This window comes from Falco rusticolus, chromosome 2 (genome assembly GCF_015220075.1).
Source record: "Falco rusticolus isolate bFalRus1 chromosome 2, bFalRus1.pri, whole genome shotgun sequence".
In the NCBI taxonomy this organism is placed as follows: Eukaryota; Metazoa; Chordata; class Aves; order Falconiformes; family Falconidae; genus Falco; species Falco rusticolus.
Genome location: NC_051188.1, coordinates 102,403,665 through 102,428,703, shown reverse-complemented (window position 1 = coordinate 102,428,703; position 25,039 = coordinate 102,403,665). Strand labels below are relative to the sequence as shown.

At 40.2% G+C, this 25,039-nt stretch overlaps 1 long non-coding RNA gene across 1 annotated transcript; it reads right to left on the bottom strand.

Annotated features, from left to right (window-relative positions):
* Window positions 1-1,448: 1,448 nt before the first annotated feature.
* LOC119143801 lies at window positions 1,449-14,148 on the bottom strand. The gene is made up of 4 exons (XR_005102812.1): window positions 13,965-14,148; window positions 5,117-5,231; window positions 4,789-5,011; window positions 1,449-1,952 (listed from the first exon to the last, which is right to left on the bottom strand). It is a non-coding gene; the product is annotated as an uncharacterized LOC119143801 (long non-coding RNA).
* Between the last annotated feature and the right edge of the window lie 10,891 nt (window positions 14,149-25,039).

Genomic DNA, 25,039 nt, shown 5'->3' with positions numbered 1-25,039 from the left:
TATGCAAATAACACTTCGCTATTTGCACCCCAGTAACTGAAAGTTATGACGTGCTTTTTGCATGTTATGAAGGCCACCAGCTGAGATGGTTGTGGTCCTCTTGGCCTCTTTTCAGCAGCTTGTTCTACTGCAATTTGTCCTCCCAGATAAAACAAAATTGCAGTTTGTGGTGTGAATATTCCCAATCATAAATATTTAACAAAAATAGAGGGAACTAACAGGATGTCTTTGATTTCTCTCAATATCTGAGTGCACTAGTAATTTTTTTTAGCACTACTCAAAAGTCACTAAGTAATGTTTTTTGCTGTTGAAGATTTACTTTGGGGTTTTATCTCCTTCTGTGTTTCCCCAGTGCTTTGTCCATCTCTCCACAGACACAGCTCTCAAGCTTTGTCCACATCAGGTTCCCCTCCATGGGATTTAGCTCTTCCGTAGCTTTGTCCAGAGCTGTCCTGCTGTCTGACATCTGTCCAGCCCTCCCCAAAGACCAGAAACCCTGAACAGTCCTCTCAGCTTCTGGGTTCTTGTTACCTCCCCTTCCATAGTATGAGATTGAACATGTTAATACACACCTGATTTCCCGTATAGACATTGTACATGACAGAAAGGTGCCGCTGATAAAGCCAACTGTACTTGTTGTTGGCAGTGAAGTTATTAAACAAAACCCTTGGTATTTTTGAATCAGCTTCCCCATTTTCCAGGCCACACAAGCCTTCCATGGATGCCTGAATGGAGCCCAAGACAAAAAAGACGTCGCTAGTTTGGCAAAAGGAGCTGTCTGTACAAAGTTAGACACGGTGCTTTGTTTCAACACTGTCTTGGAACTGAAATAAAAATTAGAAACAGGATATTTAGCAGAGTGTGTATGTATGTATATATATATACACAAAATATATCTTAGATTCTGAGTTCAGTTAACTGAAGACACTTGTACAGAATAAGAAAATACACTGTTATTTTGATTCTTTCAGCATAGTGTTTCAGATTCTAAAATACCTACTTAATTGCTAACACAGCAGGCTGGGATGTTCAAAGACCCATCCTACCACCTGTTGCTAGAAATACAATGATCAACGAGCTTTTGAAAGGCCCAGCTAGTTTGCAACAGTGAAATTAAAACCAATACATTTAAGAACAGCAGCAGACCCTACTTAATACAGAAGAGCTGTTTGCCAAGAAACTTTAACAAAAGCATACCCAATTCCTCAACTTGCATACAGGAGGCTTAACTCACCAGATAATTTAGCCTTCCCTCAACTGTCCCTGAAGAAAAAATATAGTAGCTTTTCTGAAGGCTGTGAAAATCTGAAGCAGACAAAGACTAAGAGGAAGTTAAGAGGAAGTAAAGTCTGAGGCCTTTATGTTATAAAATGATAAATCCAGCTGGAACACAACACCACCAATATTCAGCAGGTGACAATGAAGTCTCTTGAGACATAAGCCTGTGCTTCAAACATGAACAAAAAGCACACAATTCAAGACAGTTACGTGGGTGCAATGATATCAGCTGGGTGTGTAGGTGTCACAGGTACCCAAAAGACTGTGGGTCCAGCTGGAGGGATGGAAATGGGAGCTATAAACAACAGTGATGCTGCTGTAGCCCCAGATGCTCTCCCTGTAAGTGACTGGGACTTTCAGTCTGACAGTTGTCATCACCATCCACAGTGCTGGTATGTTTGCATTCCCAGCGCCATGCTGCAGCAGCATTTGTGGTGGGAGGAGTGGAAGGCAGAGGCCAAAGTGTGCACCTGTAACTCTCGTAGCTCCCTGTTTGTAAATTCATATTAGGAGACTGTGGAAGAATGTCATGGAGTAGCCTGTGCAGTGCCATGTGTAAGGCTGTTATTAAAGAGGAAACAAAGTGGAAAGAAAAAAGAAATCTCCCTGCATTCCTATTACCAGAATCTGGTGGTTGTTTTCCTCAAACCTGTAGTTCAAGCCAAGTGGTAGACCTGAAAATAAAAGAAACATTAGTTTTAAATTAGAAGTACTGCTTCTTGTTGGCTTCCTATATTTTTACATGCTGCAGAGATTGCTAATGCCTCCTATGGTTATCATCCAGAAGTAAATTTATTTTGCAGAATAAAATGTAAGTAGGGGGAAGAGGAGGAAGCTTCAAAATATTACATCCTTTGCTGAGTCCTGTTATGGACCCTCCCTGCAGCTGTAATTCACATTTGCCAGATGAGCTGACTCGGTGTCCTCAGAAATTCACATGCGACTGTAGAACGTGAGCTCTCATATATTAGCTGGTGCTCAAAAGAATGTGTCTAGGCTAACATGCACACATGAGAAAGTACAGATCAGATGGCTTGGTGAGACAGTTGATACTGTTCTGGGACAAGGACTGGTATCATCTCACATGGCCTTGAAAATTGGCTATAGGGTAGCTATCAGGATTTTGGTATCACAGACTGCTATCACAAAGCGTAGTGCACAGTGCAGCTATGCAGGTTAGGTGATGATCAAAATATAAATGAACTCTTCCAAGAGATTAATTTCTCATAGTAGGACTGAAATCACTGATGAGAGACCAGGAGCATAATAAAGTGGCTGCACAACAGCACAGGAACAGACACACTCAGTCCATCTAGGAATTGCAACCATCTTTTATAAACCACTCACTGTATTAGAAGCAGGAAAGTTTGATCACAAGCACATGAATCAGTGACTGCAGGAGCCTTGTAATGGATGGTTTTTGTGTTGAAGAAGCTAGGGGGGGTGGGGGCACAGATTGCAATGAAGAACCACAGACTGTTCTGTATACAAGAATACTGCCACCCTTAGATCCTTTGCGTTTCATAACCACCCTGCAATTTCTCTCAGCAAAAAAAAATTAAAATAGTTGTTCAAGCTAATTTGGTGTACATCTGCCTGATTCCTTTACACACACAAAAATGGACATATCTTTCCCTGACATACAGCAGAGACACAAAAACATATTGAGAGTAGGAGAGTAGGTGAAATTTCTTTCCCCCATAGCAGGATTTGTGAAAGGCACTCACTGGTACAGACAAGGTTGGCTCCATCGAAAAAGGCTATAAAACCAGACTTTGCATACTGGCAAACTAAAGCAAGGCTCCCCTTACCAGCTGCTAGCACACAGATCCAGTGTCGTAACCCAGTCACACCGGCTGTGTAGGGCTTGTACACGCTGCGCCTCCTGCCTCAGCAGCCCACGGGGCTGGGGGGCAGCAGAGCTGCCCCTTCCCTGCCTTTGGGCTGGGGGCTGCGTGCCAGGCACCCAGCACCTGTGCCACTCACACTGTGCGTTCACTCAGGCACCCGTCAGCAGAGGTGTGAACGTCAAAATATTCATCGTAACAGACACGCTGACATTATTCTTTACATTTTTTTAATGAGCTACCAGTGAAGCACTGAAAGTGATGTGGCTGCTTTTATATTAGCATGGAAATATGCAGAGTTAAAGAGGATCAGTGTCACGTTAGACATTTGAAGAACCATCTATATTTTTCAAAATATCAACACAGTGCAGTAGAGAGAACAGATTCTGACACCTTCGTATGAAAGCCTATCTTTGTATACAAAAGAAAGACCTCCCCAGGAACTAACTCTCACTTCAGTTGATTGTGAGCTACTGCACTACATAATAAAGAGGGAATCAGATCAAGCTGTAAAAGCTAATATCCAGTTAAAACGCAATTCATTTGAAGTCGACTTAATTTCATTTAAAGTCACTTTTGAAAATGTGAGAAATTACTCTGAAATCACTGAGGTTATTTCAAATACATCACCTGACATATTTTACTTACACATTCATTGCCCCAAATGGGGGCTCAATTGCTTTTCAAATTAAAAACACAAAATACATTTTTGAAAAGGAGGTAGGGGGTTGTATAGCACAGCTGAGGTAGCGAATATATCTGTCTTTTGCTCTCAATTTTTGAACATAATACATTCAGGAAGCCTCATACAAATTCAGTTTTCAGAGATAGAAGGAAAAATTCTCACAACAGGAAATGAAAAGTTCTACTAGAATTAGCAGCATCTCAAAACATAACGTGCAAATATTTCTATCATAATAGCCATACAGTATATCTACTAAACCATGGCTATAAACCTAAATATATTGAAAATAATAAACATATATAAATAATGATGTTCAGCCTTTAAAATCCCAAAAGAAAAAAAAAAATAGCAGGAAATTAAGCAGATAAATCCAGCATTAGTGGGTCCAATATCTAAGCTGTTCCTTTTGGCTTCTTGTGCTTTTTACACCAAATGTAGTACAGCTCTTAATGTCACAGTGTGAAAGTAACTATTCTTTCCCCTTCCTCCTGGCCCTTAATGTATCAATACCCAGACATTATTTCTACACTATGTTAAATATATGTAACTTACATTGTTACATAAATATATATATATCTAATATGATACACTCACTATGGTGTATTTTGTAGCTATGTATCTGTTAAGATAGTTATTGATGTAACTATACCTCTCCATAAGAAAAACAGTCCTGACCCCCATTAATCATGTGGGCTGGTGGAGGTAAGACAGTACCATTGCAGCAGCACTGACGACATTCAAAACCAACTGAACCATCACTGATCACTTAATCTTACAAAAAGTGTCAAGAAAGCAGGATATTTATTGTTCTTATTACATGCTTATGGGCTAATCCAGGTCTCATCGTGATCAACAAAAGCCCTTCCGTTAATTAGCAGATACTGGACAAAATTTGAAGGGAACAATCCTACAGTCTCCAGTTCACATCAGAAAATACTGAAGGTATTCTGGTGCAATTTCACAGCCATTTAAACCAACCTGTGTGAGGGTGACCTGTGCCCCTGCCTTCAGCCAGGCTTCTCCAGCTTCTATTTTATTCCAGGCACCAGTATGTAGGTAATGAGTCCACTCAGAACCAATTTGGCTGAAATATATACACACACATATTTTTTGGTGAGATTTGTTTCTGCAGTCATCTCAGTCTAAGTAGGCTTAAATTATCACGGAACCACAGTCTCATTCTTCAGGAAACATCTGGAATCTGGTGCGAAAGAGGCATTAAAAATCAGTGTGCTTAAATTACCAAAATACATCTGTCCATGTACATATCTATGAACATAGGTATATAGGTATAAGTGGGAATTACCATAAATATCGATGCATTTCCTATTCTTGCAGAGCTGTCATCTACTGTCTTTCATCAGTTGTTAATGGTATACTGCTCAAGCTCAAATATAAATTACCTAAATTCCTTCAGATGTCTGCATTCAAAACAGAAAAAGGGAAAGGAGTTAAGGTTGCAAATGGCTGATATATTTCCAACACATTTCAGGTAAACTTTGTGAGCTACCTAACAAGTCATAACAGCAGCTTGAATTAAGCAGCAGTATCTGTAGGAAGTATTCGGCTTCTTCTGTGGTATGTCTCTGCCTGTGCAGACAATGCACCCATGTTAATGAGAAAATGTGGACTGAAAATATGGTGACATATTTAATTGAATATTTTGACTTCATTTCTTCAGGATTATACCTGGGCAGCATTTAGTCAAAATTATGCTTCAGTTAGGCTTTTCAAAACTGTTCAAAGTTGACATGGTTCTACTCCCAAGTAAAAATCAGTAGGAGTTTTACTGCTGACTTCCACAGAATATAAGCCAATGCTGAACACTTCTGAAAATAGCTTTCCATCTGTATATTTATTTAAATGAGTAGGGACTGTTAGTAGAAATAGGAACCGAAAAGATCAGGCTTTTAATTTTAAAAGTTAAAGTTAAATATAGGTTACTAGACTAGAAAACTAAAATACAAGAAATACCCAGACAATCTTTAACACTTTTTGCTCTCATTTATGGAAGGAATGGATGGAAAACAGCTCCGTTGTCCCAGGTGAGACAGCCCCGGGATTTCTGAGGTCATTAGACACCATTGACCCTTTAGTAATGGCATTTCACACTTCCAGTGGGCAGATGAGAACTCTAACAGAGCCATCTATAAGTTAGTCCTATGCAGTCAACCCTAGTCAACCCCCCTAAAAGAAATTATTGTATCAGCCCAAGTAGTCACGCCCACCCTTTTCGACATTATTTAAATAGATTTCTACTTGCCAAAGCAGCCCTTTCCTTTTGCTGCTAAACATAGTTGCTTTCTCTAAAGGAACAGCCCTTCATGACAAATGCCTGTTGGCTCTGAGCCAGCACAACATTTACTGTAGTCAATATTTAACATATGAATAATCCTACTGACTGCGGAAAGGCTGCTTGTGTACTTGAAGTTAAACAGCTATATGAGCATTTTGTTGGCTCATGGCCTGGCTACTGCAGAAGCTGGCAAAGTTCATGGTAAGACGTGGTAATATCACTTTTTGGTATTTTAGGTCCTCTTAAGATTTGGTCCCTTTAGGTCTTTCTCACCTCACTGTGCTTTCAGAGTTCTTTACTGGTTGAAAGGTCAGCTTTGCTTCTTGCTCCATTGTGTACCACTATGGGCAAAGATCTACTGGGCTAGAAGACAAGCATATATATATATTGGCAGGAACCTTATCAGCTGCAAATTTAGCTCCTGAAGTCTTGAAGGCTCAGTTCTGAACAGCGATGCAGTGCAGGAAGGAGTACCTACGCGACACTGCTCTCAGGAGGTAGCAAGAAGCAGCTGTGTCTAAGCAAGATCATTCTCCATCTCCCTCTCGTCTGGTGAGCAGGACAGGTTGCTGCAACTCTGCAACCAACACTAGGTTCTCTTGCTTTCAAATTCTGAGTAGGCAAAGCACTAAACTCCAAACCAAAGACTCCAAAGTCAGTGCAAGATGGCCACAGGAAATCTCAGCAACACTTGAATAACAAAAGCAGAGTACAGTCGCAGTCTCCCATTTTCTGATTCTTAAGCTTAAAACATACCAGGCAATAGAAGAAATAACACCCTTTCTGTTTGTTTTCTTCATCCTTTACTTTTTTTAGTCATAACTTTACACTTAAGTATTGCTTTGTTTTTGGTGTGGTTTTTTTTTTTTTTTTTTTTTTTTTTTGCAACAAGAAGTGCCTGATGAAGTTAGTCTTTTGCAAATGAGAGAAAAGCCCAGAGACTAGGAGCCTATCCTTAAGTTTTCATTGGATCTCAATGGTGGAAGAAAAAAGTCAAAGCTACTCAGTGACATTCAAGGCACGGGAGGTCAAACTGGGTCTCTGCTCCACTCAGAGTAGGATGGTAATTGCTATTGCCTATTGCTTTTGCAGCTATTTTTTGTTTGTAGCTGGTCAACAATTATCTACTTAGAAAAGTCACATTTTCTCTGTTTATATTTGGAATGCAAATTCCTGATCCAATTTTGGTAAGACACTTACTGATTTTAATTGGGGTTGGTTTTTGCCCTGTGTAATCTCTGACTTCATGAGCATTCAAATATGCATTTTAACAGAAGATTATTCAAAGTCTGGCATGTTTTAAGAGTTTTTTTCTGGTTAGAGCTTTGAAATACTTCATGTACTCTGTTAAACTACCCAACTGAGACTTAAGTATGTCCTTTACTGATTTGCTTTCCCAGATGGCACCTCTGGTGTTATGTTTTGGTTTTGGGGTTTGGATTTTTTTTTTCTTTCTTTTCTTTGAATAGGTCTTTTAAAAGAAATCAGAAAGTCAAGGAAAGTGGAGATAGTACTAAAGATGGGATAAGCTTATATTCCCATGGCACTCAGAGCTTGATGATCCCATGTTTTGAGCGTGCTGGGTTGTATTTGTGATCTCAGAAAATCAGTGAAGCTCGTTCCAAAATCAAGGTCTACAGAATGGAATTAGTTTTGTTGTGGGTTGGGGTTTTTTTCTTTGTTTTTTTAGATGCTGTAAAGAACCAATAGTGCTTTCAGGTTGGTGCTAATAAGTGTTCTCTACCACCAAAGTACAGAAAGCCTCACATCTAATGCTTCACATGGAATCTTTCTGCCTTGTGATCAGTATAAAGTTGACCTAATTCAAGCTGAAACTATCCTAGTCAAAGCTGTTTGCTCTAGAACAGGGAACCCAAATGAGAAGATGGAAAAGAAAGTACAATGGTGAAATATGAATATTGGTGCAGACTTTAGTCACTCTGACTTTCCACAGACTATTTCCTCAGGTTCTAGAACTTGTCCCTCAATCCAACATATCTTAAAATTACCCCAGTGCTCCTTGGGGTTGGAGTTGAAGTCCGTGGCTCACAATCCTGCTTCATACTCAGCGGTGTTCTGCTGTGTGAGTACCACTGTGTTTGGGCAGGAGACACAGATATCAGAGGCTGCTCTGAATTTGTTACTGGAGGTTCTGCAGAGACTCATAAGACTTTGTTCCAAGTGCTAGGAGAATTTCTTTGACCTGTCTTCATTTCTGTATAGCAACCAGTAACACGTTCACACGCACAAATCATTCCTAAAACCCCCACGGTGCCTGCACATTTTGCAGCCTGCAGAAAGAATCATATTTTGTGTTGGTCACTTATGCTAAGGAAAACAGTATATAAGCACAACAGAGTAGAAAAAAAAGGCATCTTTCACTAAAGAATTGTTTGTTTCCTCTCATCAATGTTACTGGAATCACTACAAGTGGACATGTTTATTGACTTCTGTTCATGAGGTAGCAGTGCTACGTAAACCTCTTCATCACAAATCAGATCGTTTATCTACACATGTCATTTCTGACCTTATCGTGGAGTGGTTTTCAGTCTTGCTGGGTGTACTTTCTAATGTCTCCTATAACATGCGGTAAGTTATGAGCAGAGCTGGAAAATGCTGCATTGCTAGATCTACAATACAATCCGTTATTGTTTCAGGATGTGATTTAATAGAAGTTCTGTTCCTCTAGTCTCATGCACATATCTGCCAAAATGTTCAATTTAAGTAAATTGTGTTAGGAATGAAGTCATACTGTCATACAATATAATAAAGTGGCTGATTACATTTTGTACTATAAAGACCTGGGACTCATCATAGCAGGAGATTCAACACTTTTTAAGAAAAAAGATTGTCTGAAGTAATGACATTTAAACATTTTTGTCAAGTAAGAAAATACTGGAATATATCCTTTTAGGCTCAAGTCCACATTAATCTCAATATTAAAAAAGAAAAGAGCTTATCAACCTAAGCAGACTCTCCCATCTTCAGAACACCAAATCTGAAGACAATATTACATCAATTTCCTTTTAAAAAAAATACATAAACATAACAAACCAAAAATATCCACAACCAAAAGATGCCCAAGCATACACAGAGAGTTAAAATCAAAGGAAGTTAATGTTGGCATGAGCTAGTAAACATCAAAGGAAGATATGATACATTCATGCCAATAAATTGGTAGTGACGCAAGAGTTTTATGAGCCTTGGCAGTCCTGTTGGCCCAGACATTTTTTGCAGGCATAACAAACTGAAGATATTATCTCTTACTATTACTGAGATACTATTATTTAGAGCAATCCGTTTTTGTTTTTTTTCTTTAGGGCAGACTGAGTTCACGCTGAAGGAAGTACTGTGTTGAGCTAAATAACAGAAGTGAACAGAAAGTCAGAAATAAGCCAAGAAGAATGAATATATTTCACAAGTAATTAATCTTCTAAAATCAGTGCTTTGAACAGTCCTCCACTTTCTAGATATTCCCACCTACAGTTAGTTGGATCTAACTTTGTAGATCATATTTTGCTGTGATGCTAAAAGCTACGCATATAAAGATGAACCAAAATGGACAAATGCAGTTGAGAAAAAAGAATGAGGTTTTGTCACTAAAGTTGAAAATGCCAGTCTAAAGTGCTATGGAGTACCTTTGTTTTGCTACTTTGGGCATTTGTATTGGCATCCAAAGATTTGTGGAGACATTTCTGACTGCTTGCTGAGACGCTGGAGAGCAAACCCAACCATTTGTGTGAGGAGGAGTGCAGCCAAATCGGAAATGACCAAGTCAACCGAAAGAATGCCATCTCAGAGTTTTGATTCAGGGAAGCATTTAAGGAAGTGCACAACTGCAAGCACTGAACAAACCCACTGAAAAGTACAGCGTCTGCTCACGAGTAGGTACCTATCTCTGAGCAATGAAACAAGGAGCTTTGCTGGGTTCAGTAAGACTGCATGTTGGTGGAGAGGCAATTAAATCACCCTTGCCCTCCCTGAGCTTGTAAAAATATAACTGCTTCAGTAAAAGTCACCCTAAGCTCCTGCAGTCAACAGAACAGATGTAACATTTTGGAAATTTTTTATAAAGAACTCTCTCCTGATAAAAATGTTTTTAAGTTGCATAGCTTATCTAGTTACTGGATTTATTTAGATCAGCTGAATGACTGAAATGATCCTGCAGAGTCTTTAGCACCAATCATAAAGTCAAACTGAAAACCTGAAGTTCCTGTCCTGGCAAATGGAAGTTATGGGTGGAAGGTCCTTTATCCAGTCCGGTCATAGACCTTTGTCTATTTGGCAAGTCCTTATTTGAGGCAGAACCATCCGTACCATAAAACTTCGCTGTGGTTGAGTGTTGAAGTGGAAACTGATCTTTTAGGGCATTCTAAAAATGGGCATATTTCATTGTTCCTGTCAGTACGTGACAAATGCTTCTAGAGAATGTAAATGTTTTATAGGTTGTTCCAGTACCAGAATGGCACGCTTAATGAATTGCTGACTTCAAATTACATCAGAAGTCCAATATTCAGAGTGAGAATCTCTGGATTTTAATCTTTCACTTTCTCTCTCTCTCTCTCTCTCTTTTTTTAAGGTTACAAGGGACAGTAGTAGGGTTGAAGACTATTGGAGGCGTATGCACGGTACAGATACATTTTGCTCCGTCAGGTTCTGACAAGCATTCTTTTTGAAGGTGATTATTGATTTTCTGCCTCCACAAGAAGAAATGACTCAAAAAAACCCCCAACCCGAGAATATAAATCATGGCTTAAGGGAAAAAAAGTAACTCCTTATCTTGGTCTTTTAAAAATGTATATATCTTAAAATAGGAACAGGGAAGGAAATAATAATGCAAGTATTTTTTACAGAAAGTGTTGCTCTGAAATAACGCTTTGCAATACTTGACTAGGTTGTAGAAGACTTGGACATTATCAGACGTGGCAAACCAAAGCTTCTCATGGTATAATTGTCTTTAGGTGGATGCTAACTGTTCGTGCTTAACGCACTCTCTGACATCACACAGGTGATAGTCATCTTTGCTGTGGACTCGTGACTTTGGAAATGAAACAAAATGGCTGACTAAGTATGGAGTGATAAAATGTATATTTTACTGTCTGTCACAAGGATTTACAAATACGGAAGCCTTGCAGTGTTTTAAGGTGAATTATGTCTGTTCTTTGCTGTGGGTTTTATGTTCCAGTCTCATCTCAATAGCAGCTGTACTTGAAAAGAGGATGAAAAATTGAACAAGTCGTCAAGGTTTTGACCCTGTGGATTTGCGTGTTCGGGGCAGTAGCATTTTTGCATTACTGGTAACATTTCTTTATATTGTAGAGTATATTTGTTCTCTTTTTCTTACCTCCATCCAAAAATGTAATAAAAAAATACAGAAGATATCTAGGGGGGAAAATATTCCAACTGAAGGAGAAGAGCACTCAAGTATTGGTTTTTTTTGCTAGTACATCCAGGACAATATGGTTCTACAATATGATGAGATGTTTGCTTTCTCTCGTCATATAGTTTAGATCCTTGGTACCCAAGGTAGGTAGAAATAAATTAGGAGCTAGCAGAAGGTTGAAATCAGGAGGAGGTTGAGAAATTGATATGGAGCATGGAATGCAGATGGGGGAAAGGTACATGAGGGAGGCAGAATAGGTGGGAGGAAGAAATGAGTAAGAAATTAAAAAACAGAAACAGCAGGAATAAAAACTGGAAGGGCAAAGACAAGGAAAAGGTGGGGTGGAGAAACCCCAATGGTATAGCAAGTGAAACACCCTTTTTTAAGGCCTTCCTTTCAGGTCAGGATAGAAGAACCCCAGCAGGAAACAGATGAAATTTGTGCCTTTTCAGATTTCACTGAGAAGTTCCCACGCTATTTTGGCAACCTTTTTAAACACTAAATTTACTTCAAAATATTTCCCTGCCCCTTACTCCCAAAGAAAATGTCAGCTGAGAGGAAAGAGAAAGTCTCATCCCAAACTTCTGGTAGTCAGGAAGTGTAAAAGTGACAGGGATGACTAATATCACGTACATCAGGCACACTGAAAACAGAAGACAGGAACAGCAAAATAGGGAGATGAGTGTCTTGTGGTCTATTTGAAGTGCTTTAAATCTGTAGTTCATAAAACAGCAGGTGGGAATAGGTGTCTAGAAATAACTAGCCAATGGATAAAATACCAAAGGATTTTTTTTTCTTTTTCCCCCCAAACCATATATTGCTTCAAGGATAAAATACAGCTATTTTGGTACAGAGCGCCACAGAAACCACGAATAAAAAGTTCCAAACCTCAAACCATTAAAACCATAATTGGGCTGCCACCTGCCTCCTAGACATTGAAAGTTTCTCTTCTCCAGGCAAATACTAAACTGCTTGTCTACCACAGGGCAGTGGTTTTTTTCTCATACAGATGCCCACAACAGTGATATTTATACCACACTTGTCCTGAGAAAGAATGGTAGATCCTAGAGAAACATGCATTGGCCACTGAAAGAGTGAGCAGAGCTCTGGGGACAATGCTGAACCACAGGAAAGTAGCATCTGAAGCAACACTAAGGCTATCCGCCTTGTCTGCTCTTACCGCTCAAATTAAAGAGAAAATACCATTATTTACTGATCCATTTACACGTAAGAGGCAGACCCAGGAGTAGGAACTCAGCCAACAGGAGTAATACCAATTTAGGACAGAATCTTCCAGCCTGGTCCTACACCACTTCTTTCATGCTATGTTACAGAAGAAGTCAGCATGTTATTGAATCCACATTTACACTCCGTCAAGCACTACTCTGAAATAAGTGCTCCCTGCAAGCAAGGAGAGCTAGTACATTCACTGTGCCTTACATCTGCTTATGTTCAACCCTACCTATTTTGTGCATCCCCAAATGAAAATAACCATAAAATAATTTATGCTGGAAGGAGCTGTTGAGCACTCACTCAGTTGAATTGTCCACATTGTAAATAAAGCTATTAACAGTCTTGGCTGTAGTATCGATCTCTGAGGCATGCCACTAGTAATCGGCTGCCAGCTGGACTTTGTACTGCTGATCACTACCCTTTGAGCCCAGCAATCCAGCCAAATTTCCACCCACCTTATTGTCCACTTATTCAATCTAGATCTCACCAATTTGGCAGCAAGAATACTGCAGGAAATGGTGTCAAAGACCTTGTTGGAGTCAAGGTATACAGCACCTGTGGCTCTCCCTTTCATCACACAGACAGTGATCTCATCATAGAGATCATGCAGGCTGGTCAGCCATGATAAAAAAATATTTCTTCTTCAAATAATCTTTGCTTCCTCTCTTCTGGGGTGTAAATTCAACAGAAAAACATGTAAATCCCCAATGTAAATTTGCCCAGTAAATGTGCATGCAATGCATTATTACAGGCATACATTACTGTAATACCCAAAGTCCTAAATTCAAACCCAGGGTACTATTACAGAGATATGAAAGAATACTAGCTTTGCTCAAAGAGAATTCACAGTCAAGGAACAAACTTTAACATAAATGACTTCTGACTTCCTGTTACCAGTGCAATACTATCTCTTGGGAACAATTGTGTAAAGTATTGCTTGCTAATAAAAGGTGGTTTAAGAGTCAGCTTACAGTTTTGTTTACCTAAGAATTCACAAAGCTAATAACCTTAGAAAGAATTATCAAAAGCTACATTTCCACTGTATGTTATAATCAAGGGTATAGCATTACACATTTTTGCATACCTATGCAGTAAACATTGTTAGGCAACAGAAACTTGTGTTTGAAGGACTAAGGCTTACGCTTCAGCTAGATGCTTGCCCAAGCTTTCCCAAACACCAGAATCTTCAACAATCTCTTTCACACATACAAGCAGTATTTTAGAGAAGAACAGATTGTTTACCTGTACGATAGATGTGTTCTGCCCTCTGATGAACACAAATCATTACCATTGCTATTCAAGGATGATCTCCAGGATTCAGGTAGTGAATTCTTTCTGCAAAGGTTTTTGCTGGCTCCATTGCTTCTAGGGAACTCAGCAGCTACATGAGTGCTGAGAATCCACTGCAAATCCATCACCACTGGAAAATTAATTCTAAGATAGCAACAAAACAAAACAAAAGTTTTTTCCTTCTTTCTCTCCCTGCTCAGTCAGAGAACATCCAAAATACAGCAAAGCCTATAGAGAAAATGAGATAAATTGGTTTCGGATTACTTGTCCCTATAAATCATCTTGGACCTCAACGACAGAAGTGGACGTAAAGTCTGAGTGTTCATGGATGCTAAAGTACCGCAAAGAAATTGCATGCCCAATTTCAGCAGAAATGTTTCTTGGCCTGTTTTCGTCAGATCATTCCTTATTAATGCAAGTTTGGCTAAGTCAAAAGTAAATGACTTTCAACCACATCTGATTCTGCCTTAGAAGTTTCACACAATTTCTGTTGCCAGAGCTCAGGGGATGTATCCCATAGGGTCATCTGCCAGGATGGACTGACAGCAATCTGAATCCATTTGTAAGTCCTGACTCATTTTTGCACAAGCAAAAATAGGCCAAAACTCCAGCACGTTCTTAAAACTGAGGTGTTCAGTATACTGGGTATATCCCAGCTCCCTGGAATGCAGCCTGTACAGATAGGGCACAGCACTAGCCTCCACATAATATAACTGCCTACCAGCGGATGTTTCAGTTTTAAATCTTTCTTGGAGATGGAAGCAGGTGTTGCATCTGAGCTGCAGCCAGAGGAATGGTAGAAAGGGCCCGGCAGGTGTCTGTCCCACTCAGGCTCCGCCAATGTGCAGGATGAAGATGGCAGCGATACTGTGCACAGCTTCCCAGGCTCTTCCTTTTAAACATGGCGATGCCACTGGACAGCTTGCAGAGCTGAATGCAGAGCTTTGCCAAAGGGAGACAGCCTGGAAGGGGTTCTGCGCTGGTTTGAGTGGGAACTGGGGTGAAGCCTTTTTAGTTTTCAAGGAGTAAGGGACAAGTGACTGCACTATGATAAGGGAGCAGTGACAAGTTGGGTCATCGGTTTTCCTTCTCAAGTTTTGGAAAAGCAGTTTGCAAAATCAGAGTCTGGAAGTACACATCAAGCAAATTCAGTTCTTCTGTTGACAAAACTGAAGTAGCAGGACATAGTGAATCAGGCCTTTTCCTGGGTTATACCTGAAATAAAGTGCTTCTAAGCCTGTTGTAATAGGGAGAACTATGAAAGATTATTCACTGTCAACAAAGACTAGAAATGAAATGCTGCAAGAACAGTGCAGACGGTTAAATAAGGGTTTCTCATGTAACACTGCCTTACATAAAAGTGTTCTCCTCTGTCCTCCAACGTCAACAGGAAACAGTTGCATGCCCTACAGCATGGCTTGGAAACATTTTTATAGTACTATCCTGTGTTGGTGCTTTTAGATTTAAATCATATGTAAAGCTGAGTGCTCTACGATGATTAGGAGATTTTTCTATTGAGTTTGATGTTCACTTAATTCCAGAACAGGAAGCCATTTTATTTACTTGCTTAATACGGCATCAGCATGATGAGCAGGATAGCTTTCTAGCTGCAAATTAAAAGGTTCAGAGATTAGCACTTTCCCCCAGTGGATGTTATGGCTCATGTACCAAACAGCCCTGAATGGAGATGCTGAAGATGTTTCAGACCTTAAACCTGTAAAACTGCGTGTTAACTCAGATGAGTCTCATATTTTATTATTAGAGATATACCATACAATTTAATTAAATGGGCACCTATAAAATGTAAAGTTCAGTTAACTCTCAGCTTTATTTTAATACAACCTACATTGGTAACTAATGGTAATGTTATGTAAAGACTGAATAGCTTTCCAAGTCATAAAACACCTTGGAGCTACGTTGTTTTCTCAATTTATAACAGCTCCAATTTTGAGCTCAGTTTCTGCTCACATCATCACTTAACCCTTCCTCTTCTATGCTCCTCCTCACTTGTCTACACAGTTTATCTTTAGTCACTATAATAGATCCATTACCACAGCTGTTTTCTGTATCATAAATGTGAATTTCAACCTGTATGCATCCAAACCCAAGGCTGAATCTTAAACAAAAGAATGGGTATGTAGTGTTACAGTCAGAACATCAAGAGCAGCAGAGCTGTTGAAAGTAAATTTGGGTATGCTTTTTACCTGGGAGTGTATTTTAAAGTCAAAGGACTTGAGTCACAGGATGTTATTTTTGTATGTGTAATCGGGTACCTCAAGGATTCATCTTCTACTTCAATGCTCAGTCAATTATTTTGGTTTTTGTTTTTTTTTTTTTTGGATCAACAAGCCTGAGTAGGGTGCTTTTCATCCTGATGCTGATAAGACTTTTAACTTCTGTTGTCAAAATAAAATCTAAAGCATTGCTGCTGTGGAAACATATATTCATATGCACTTAGCATGGTCAAGAGACCTGATCTTCAGCTGGGATAAACAGAAGAAAATGAAAATGCTACAGTTGTTTTGAATTAAATCAGCTGATGAGCCACCCAAGATCTTTCACCAAGTACTGTACTATTTACTATCTACCACACATTCAAAGTACCTTTCCTGAAAACAAGAAGCATAGGCTTCCCTTCTCCAAGAAACTGCTTTTCTTTGCCAAGGCAGCCTTAGAATATCCCCTTTCTGGATACTCATTCTTCAGCAGTATCTTTTCAGAAGTAAGAGTGGTATTTCAACTTCAATAAATAATATTGGAGAGGGTTGGGGTTTTTTTTGAGAAACAACAGTTAGCCCAAATTCTCCCAAATTCAGTTGGGCATACTGAACACCATGTCTTCTGTAAAACAGGAACAAAACAAAAGCAACGCTACTCCCTGAGGAAGTAGTACATTGGGTGACAAGAGCAGTTTATGTTGTACATCCTTTTCTCTGACAGAGGATGCTTCCTTAGCATATTCAGTAGGCAGCATCTTTGAAGCACACCTTTTTTTCTTCCTTCACTTCTCTTATCAGTGCTTCCTCTCTCATGCCTGGCTGGTTTGCAGAAACCCTCAGCACACAGATCATCAGTGTAGAGCTGTAAATGGCAAGAGCAACAGAAAGTTCAGGTAACACAGTACAGAAACATTAGGCTGCAGAAGAGGAAAGGAAAAACAAGTCAGAGAACATGGTGCTCTGCCGCTCCAGGGTTTGGGGTACTAATACTCCCCCTCCTGCAGCTTTCTTGCTCAGGACCAGGTCCAGCAACTCCACCTGGCACATCATTACGGAGCACCAGTGTAACACCAGGGGCCTTAGTGCCCAGAGCAAAAGTCAGCGCCGGGTGTTTACATTCCCATTGGAGAAGTTTTTGCTGGCCAAATGCATGCATGGGGCAAATCCTCTCCTGCACTGCCTTGAGCTCACGCCCTAAGAGTTGGTGTCACCCTCACAACCCCAGACTTCTTAGTTTGCTCTGGTTTAGGGAAGCTGTTCTGACACGTGGCAGCGTTGCCTAAAGGTATGCCTCTCCCTTTTTTGTCATGCAGAGGTGAGCCACAGTAGAGGCCTAAGGCAGCTGTAGAACTGGCCTTTTGTACAGATTTATGAAGTGTAATTACAACATCATTTATTCTTTTGGCTTTTAGACATTCATTTGTTTCTTGCTGGTTTACAACATTTTTTGCCAATGCAATAATGCTGATTGACTCAAAGAACGGTTCATCAAATAATATTTTTCTTATCTGCCACCCTGCAGATTAATTCATTAATTAATGTTTAATTAAGTTAATGAGAAGTAGACTTAATACAGTTTACGTGATAAAAGAGATGTTACTGCATTAATGAAAACATTTTAATTGGCATTTGACAGATGTTAAAGGAAATGCATTCCAAGGCTATATTGACTGCATTATTTTTTCTATCCTGTAAAAAGACCAGTCATCAAATTATCTGCCTTGTGACAGCAATAAAAATCTGGATCTTTACAATATGGGAATTCATAATTTTTTAACTGTTACTCTGAAGGCACACTAAATCTTTCCCCAATCAAAATCATTGGACAATTTAGAACATCGTGTCTAGAATCGTAAAGAAATTTTAAAGGCTCAAACTTTGGTTGTAAGCTGAAAAAGGTCTGAAAATTTCCACTGAATTTTGGGTAGTGCAAAAATGTAGAGACAAAACCTGGTTTCTGTCAGTGCTTCATAAATGTTTAATTTCAAACTTGTGAGAACAGCTTTTATTGATTTACCTTCCCTCTGGTGTGCCTTCCAAACCAACCATTCGCACACATGCACAGGGTTAGGGAAACAATTGTAGTATTGGATAAAATCAGTGTTTTCCTTGCCCTCTGCTTCCCGTTCCTCACCAGGACCTCCCTGTCTGCCACCTCCCTAGCGGCAGGTGATGGTGGAATTAAAACCAATTGGAATGAAGGGCACATGGATTTTTCCATCCAAACAGAAAACAGTTTGTTAGAACGATCCCAAAGGAGAAAAGAAATCTATGTGAAATGCAATCTTTTCTCCCTTGATGTTTCACGTGGAGAAACATTTTCCGCCAGTTCAGTCCTAGCATGTTTGCACGTGTATCTTTAGAAACAGACTCAACATTTGGTCTCCTGATGCCACCTGCTCTCCAGAGATTCAGGTTTAGGTTAGAGAGGTAGTAAGGCACAACACCTAGAAACAGATAGCACCCGCAATGATCATAATTTATATAAATGAAAAGGAACATTTTACACTGTGTTTAAATGGGATGGCAGAATTTTTACTCCTAAATCTGGCTTAGGCTTTTGTTTGAATGTCAATAATATTCTGAAGTTATTAACTTTTGCCACAATTTGGTAGTTTAGTTTTTTGTAACTGTAATTTGAAAATTAAAGATACACACTTGTTTTCATGGGAGCAGAGAAGGCTAACACTGAAGTCTTCTCCAAATCTTCATGCTTTGAGAACAGGGACAAACTTGCTCTCATCTCTTTGGTGCCCAGTGTACACAGTCTGTGTCCATCCTTACTGACAGGACACCTGACTAACATTTTTAGCTTATTTTGCAAAGAACAGACTAAATCCTCTTTCTTTTGGACAGAACTTAATCAGCAAGAGGGAGACTATATATTTTATGAAAGCTCTAGCACAAACTTCACAAAAATCAGCACAAAAATGCTTTCTTGGTGCTTTTATCCTGATCTCAACAGCTCCGTGTTTATACTAGATATTTTTTTTTGCTTTTTCCTATTATTTTCTTCCTCATGTCTCTTACATACAGAAGGGCAACTAGGATGCTGCTTGAAGGCAACCATCTTCAACAAGATTTCCTTAGAGTCAAACATTTATAGAAACCCTAATGAGGTCATACGCAAAGAACTGCATCTCTGTCTTCTATCCCTTTTAAATATACATTAGGCACTTCATAAACATTTGCATGGAGAGGCAGATCATGAGTCTGGTATTGTAAAACCAAAGACCAAAAATGTCCAGGGATCTAAGGTCTTTCTAGCAACATCTCTCTCTTCTATTTGATCTGTAACAGAGATGTGCAAAAGCTAAGTTTACTTTCAGTTGGACAGTGAGAGAAGAAAAAATGTTGCATGCACATATAGTTCAGATAAATTTTAAGATTTTTAGACCTTTGGTTTACAGGAATGAAAATCTTCCACAGTGCATTTCATTTCATTCAAAACACACCACTTGATTCTGTTTGAATTGCTAGTTGGCTGGGGATGGTACCACTGATGCTGTATTACCCAGAAACACGGGGTCAGAGCGTTCAGAGGGAAATCTGAGGCACTGCAGAAAAAGGCAACACTACTGTTCCCCTCAGGTCTGTGAATTTAGTTCCTCAGTTTTCCACTTCTGCCCTTCTCCCTTCCCACCTGTCCAAAACTATTTTGGTTCAGCTGCAATGCACAGCTCATTTCGGGTAACAAAAAACCCCAGGTGTTTCACCAGATTTATTCTTCAGTGGAAAACATTCAGTGTCTCCTGGAGAGCAGTGGACCAAGCGGTCCTCCTTGTCAGACTCATCATAGTATCCTTGGATACAGAAGGAAAAATGCTAAATACCCTGATTTTATGGCTACAGACCAGCTTAAGGATCAGGAGACAGCAGATTTCTCAGTTTGTATTCCCAATACTGGCTAAAAGAAATTAAAAAAAAAAAAAAAAAAGTCAGCATGTTAGCAGCCAGCCTGCCAGCCAGTGCAAATGGGCTGATTTATTCAGGCTGAGTCTCCTGCCCGGGGAAAGAAACGGCACAAATCTATGCACATGGGATGAATGGCGATCCCCTGCCCAGGGGAGGCACGTAAGGGCTCATCCTCCCTCACACGAACCGCACACTTTTAGGGAGGTTCCCCAAGTGTTCGCGGTGGGACTGGGATGCAGACAGGGGTTCCCCCCAGGAGGCGGGTGGGGTGCTGCCTCTGCTGGGCCGCGCCACCCCCACCCCTGAAGGTCCCCTCCAGGGCGCCCCTGCCTGCCCCACCTCACTCCTGTCACCATCTGGACCCAGCAGAGAACAGATGCGGCAGCCCTGGCCTCTCCCTGGCAGCCGGGGTCTCCCCCACCCCACAGCAGGGCACTAGCAGAGGGGGCCATCCCACCTGGGTGGAGATACGGGACCGCAGCACACCCTCAGTGGCAGCATGTCGCAGCGACCCCCGGGCTGTGCCATGCTTGAGGGGGAACCATGCTCAGCACAGGGGTAGCCTCAGGAGAAGCTTTCCTGGTCCTGCCTGTAACCTTTCTGACACTCCTCCTGGTGGAATACAAGGCCTTAAATGGTCCATGAGCTGGCAGCTGGGGACCACAGTCTGGGCAAAGCCAAGAGCAGGTCTCCTCAGGACCTGCGCTTCTGCTTGGAGGCCAAGCAGGGTGTCTCAGCTTTGAAGTACTGCGTCTCCTCTTTTTTGCCGGGATCCCAGCTGTTTAGGACAGGTGGCTGCCACCACAGCACCCCTCCCACACGTACACCCACCACCACTGCTTGGAGGTGAGGAGGAAAGGCAGGGAGGTTTGCGGTGGGTGAATCCTGGAGACTGACACCCAGAGCAATCAAGCCAAGGTAGCCCTTAATAATTTAATAGGACAGCAAAGATCTTCTCAAAACTATCTTTCTAAATCCATCATCCCCTGCTTTCTGCTCTTTGGATGCGTACCTAAGTATACACCATGCTACCAGTAAACACAAAATAATTAGTATCTGTCCATTAATACTAGCAACACACCTGCATGTAACAATATTTATCTCTTGTCTGTGAAACATCTGAAATGATTACATGCCTAGTGCCAAGTAAGTCTATGAAATAAATGTCCCGGCTAAGGTTTTCTAGATGAGACACGCTAATCTTCCATTATTTTTCACGGAAAATGTATGGCATACCTAGTCTGAAAACCCAAACCTGTGTGGCTATGCTACAAGGAAGCAGATTTGAACTTCGGGGAGGTGCTGAGAGTAAATAGAAAGTGACCTGCAAGGCCTGAGCAGCAGCCACAATATTGTAAAGGCAAGCTTCAATTCATTAAAACAAAATTTTAAGTAGAAAAGTAAATTTTGCTGCTGCTAACTAGCATAGAATTTTCCAAAAGTTTTTCTTAGACTGAGAATTAAAACAACATAAGAACAAAATTCAACAGCCACATTTTTCTTAATTTCATATGTCATTGCATTTATATAAATGACTGACTCATTCCTTTCTCTTGTAGGCAACACAAAATTCATTTATCTATTCTTTTCACAGAATCACAGAACAGTTTGGGTTGGCAGGGACCTTTAAACGTCATCTAGTTTCAACCCCCTGCAATAAGCAGGGATATCTTCCACTAGATCAGGTTGCTCAAAGCCCTGTCCAGCCTGACTTGAAACACTTCCAATTATGTGGCATCTACAACTTCTCTGGGCAACCGGCTCCAGTGGCTCACCAACCTCACTGTAAAAAAAAATGTTCTTATCTGATCTGAATCAATCCTTTTAGTTTAAAAGTGTTATGTCTTATTCTGTCACTACGGGACCTGTTAAAAGGTCCCTCTCCTTTCTCATAAGCCCTCTTTATATATTGAAAGGCTGCAATAGGGTCTCCTCCAGGCTGAACAACACCAACTCTCTCACCCTTTCTTACTAGGAAGAGGTGTTCCAGCCCTCTGACCATTTCTGTGGCCCTCCTCTGGACCCACTCCAACAAGTCAATGTCTTTCTTGTGCTGGGGACCCCAGAGCTGCAGCACTTCAGGTGGGGTCTCACAAGAGGGGAACAGAAGGGGACAACCACTTCCCTCAGCCTGCTGGCCACTTTTTTTTCACGCAGCTTTTTTCAGCTCCTCCTTGTCATGTGACAACAGCCCAAGAACATACTCTTTCCTTTATCATCTTACATGGTGCTGAACAAGTGTCCACAGCAAAATGAGAACAAGAGAATTTTCAGTGCTGTTTTTCTTTTGTTTGCAAGCTTCATCCAGAACCCCACATTGTCCCTTTTAAAGTAGATTTCTAATTTCTATAAGAACAAAACTGAGGGTATTAAATCTTTGCCAGAATACCTCTAGAAAAATACCAAATACAAAAATGTTATTTTTATAGCATTCATGACAAATACTTGGTGCATCTCAGCACACAAGTGCTCCTGCTGCAAGTACTCATCAATTTTCACTGAGAATATCAACATGGGGACTATCAAATCCAAAAGCTTATCTGGGCCCCTGGAAAGTATTTTCACAGAAGATGTTAAGGCAGTTTTGGGCTCCAATAGTTAATAGAGATATAACCATATCATAAATCCCTCGAGGCAAACTGTACTGGCTACAGAGCAGGGACAATGACTGTTAATAAGACAAAACACAAAAGAAAGTAACATTTACTTTTTTTCTGCATAGTATTGTGAAATTTAAGGAAAGCCTTACTCAGAAGATTGAAGATAATGTACTGCCTATGGCTTACAACCAGGGCCTCCTGGTAACAATGGTGTTTATTAGGATGTAGCAAACAAACCATCCTCAAGCCCATGAAGACAAATACCCATGTATTTATAATACAAAATACAAATGTTACCAACTGATAAGCTGTAAGGAAAAAAAAAAATACAGAAACAAGTGCACGTAGGAGAAGATAAGAAAAAAAGTGTGCTGCTTTAAAACTCACTGGATCAAATGCATTACTGAAATAGCTTTATTAAGATCAATGCAGTCATATCATGGAGTGGTTAATTGAACAGAAATTATGAGGAAAAATTAGGCGTGTCTTTTTTTGACAGAAGTAAAAAGCAAGCTATCCTAAGTAAAGAATGCACAGAATAAAGAGTGGAAAAAGTGGGAGAAGCTTATTCCTTCCTTTTTATTGAGTGAAAAGGAAAACATTAATTCTCTAAGCTGGTCACGATACAACCTGCTTGCTTACACTTCACAAACCCTATGTCCACAGGATCTTTGATGAGCTCTCATTAGGCAGCTTCTCCACTCAAGTGCATTCCATGCACAAAGCAGAACAGAGGTGGTTGCTTGGAGTTTAACTGCACCGAAGCTACTCAACTAGAAAACACCCTCCTATTGCAGAAGGTTATAATCCATAATGAATCATTTGAGTAATGCAATCACGAGTTACTGATCACAAGTTACATCATAATAATTCTGTGCCCAACATCTGAAAGCTTAAGTCATGAGAAAATTAAGTGTAAGAGGCAGAAGCTGAGCAGCTACTCAGACTTACTTTCTTAAAGAAAAAACAGTTTTGTGAGTATTGAAAAGATGTAGCATAAAAAGCTATTGTATGACTCATCATTATATGATGTTCATCAGAGGTATGAATAATTTCTTAATAAGCAGTGAGAAATCAAGCAATACGAGTAAGAATTCAACAGCTGCACCAAGCACAAAATTTCTGTACTTTGCACAGCATACAAGTCAGCAGAATAAACAGATTCTGATGTATATAGTCCTTAAATCTATTAAAGCACCTGCTAGTGCAAGAGCACACATGGAGGCCTGAGACCCGAGGTATTTGTCTTCTTCCTTCAGCACACTCACACAGATGGTAGGACACACAGTAGGTATGAGGTTCTTCTGAGCTGTTTCATCCCTGTCCTACACACAGAGTACACACAAGTCAGAGATTATCACGAGTCCTGTGCTGATCCAAATCTCAAGCAATGGGAAGATAAGGGCAAGCTGGGAAAATCATGTGGCACAGGTGGTAGCATCATTCCAACAGACCTCCACTCTTCAATTCCTAAACTATTAATATTAAACATTTATAAGTGTGTAACAAATGAAATTGTTATTTGCAAAGTCTTTTTTTTCCAGCTAAGCAATTTAATACATCGATGAATTAGCAAACAGAAGGAAACAGAAAATAAATTAGAACATCATACTTGTGTTTACATTAAATGGTCACTTGTATTAATGTTTAGAGCTAGTTTATCTAAGGCCAACATCCTATAATTCATTATTCATCAATATTAATGAACCTTTTGTCCTTTAATTTTGATAAAGGGGCTTGCCCATAATGTAACTTGAGTACAATTTTTGAAGGATGTTTTGAGAATGTCAAGGAGCTGAAAGAGGAGATCATTGACAAGAGAAGAGTACGTTAGAGAGATGTGTCTGTATGTTTGTAAATAAAAAAATACAGTTAAATACCAACAGAAGTTATTTTATCTGTTAGCATTAAATCAGCCATGAAGCCAAACCTTATCTGCACCTCCTGAAACCCGTACTCCAGCAGACACTCTCGGAAGGCACGTGACAAGCACTGGCAGATCTGGGTGTGTTAAGAGACTGTAGTAGTGGCTACAGGCTTGGTAAAAATAGTAGGATGCTGCTACTACCCCTTAGCCACGTTAAGAAGGGGGGTTTCCTTGAACCTGTTATTTGATCAGCCTGTCAGTTTCCCAGGAAAGACAAGACCCTTGTGCCCAACCAGCCTGCCCACCACCTGCGTTTTGACAGCCCACTGTATCGGAGGGTGATTCGACTAACCTACCCAGGGACGTTTGCTGACACTGTCACAGAGTCAAATCCCTTATAACAATGACTCAAATCTCCAGAGACTT